The sequence below is a fragment of the Mus pahari genome, chromosome 14 (genome assembly GCF_900095145.1).
Source record: "Mus pahari chromosome 14, PAHARI_EIJ_v1.1, whole genome shotgun sequence".
Classification (NCBI taxonomy): domain Eukaryota; kingdom Metazoa; phylum Chordata; class Mammalia; order Rodentia; family Muridae; genus Mus; species Mus pahari.
In genome coordinates this window covers 51,355,575-51,356,744 of record NC_034603.1, presented here as the reverse complement: position 1 = coordinate 51,356,744, position 1,170 = coordinate 51,355,575, and positions in this window count along the sequence as shown.

Here is a 1,170-nt window from a genome sequence, read left to right as displayed (position 1 = left end):
CTGCTACCGCTGCCCCCTGCTCTGTGCTTACCTTCNACCACAGAGCTGCTTTCGAAGCTGCTTTCATCAGAGAATCAGGTCACTGCTCCTGGCCACGGTTGGTCTGTGAGGTGTGGCTGAATTCCAGTTCCTTGTACGGGGGTTTTGTCGGCTTCAGGAAGCGAAGGTCACTCGCTCTGTTAGCAGCAAACTCTGATAGTGAGTCAGTTGGGCGTTGGTCATCCAGCGGTCAGGGGGCTGCCTGATAACCCTCTCAAGCGAGTGTGGGGCCTCCATGGTGATGCTCTTTCCCATCGTCAGCTTGTTAGTATCTTTTATCAACACAGCTATAGTCACTATCGCTCGTAGGCAGGGAGGCCACTTACTAGCTATAGAGTGAAGTTTCTGTGCCTGTGTCCTTAGGCTCAGGGAGGGGGGCCAAGCCCCGTCTCTCCTAGTCTCTATCTTCTTTAAGAGGCAGCACCTTTACCCCCTGCTTTAATTTAGGGCATCCACGGGCCTGGTGGCAAGTATCCTTGCAGTACGCACGTTGGTCTCTTTTTAGGCATGGTCTGTCTCCTCTGGGTCTTTTTGGTCCTTGCCATTTTCTATCTCCCAGGTCCCCTGACTGTCTAGTCCTACCTGTCCTGTACTGTGGCCAGATCTCTTCTATCTTTTCCATCTTTTTATCTTCCGTCTCTCTCTCACTCTCTTGTGATACATTTTCTCAGCTTTCTTAACCACATTCTCTACAGTAAATTCTGCAATCCCTCAATCTGCTGCAAACTTTTTCCTAATGTCAGGGGCTGGCTAATCACTGAGGCCCACTGGCCCTCAGACATAGGGTCAAATGGGGTGCATTTCCTGTAAGACTCCATGAGTCTCTCCAAAGAGACCGAGGAGGACTCAGTTGCCCCCTGCATAACTTCTCTTACCTTAGCCAAATTTGTAGGCCTGTGAACAGCGCCTCTCAGCCCCACTACTAGAATCCTGCAGTAGTTGGGTAGCCGTTCCCTACCTTGTGCCGTGTTATAATCCAAGGGGGGGGGCGTTAGAGGGAATCCTTTATCTATCTCGGCTGACGTCCGGGCTTCTTGGAGGACTCTCTCTCTCTCCTCTGTGGTGAACAGGGTCTGCAAAAGCTACTGAGAGTCGTCAAGTCGGCTGATGTGAATACATCAGCAATTTGAC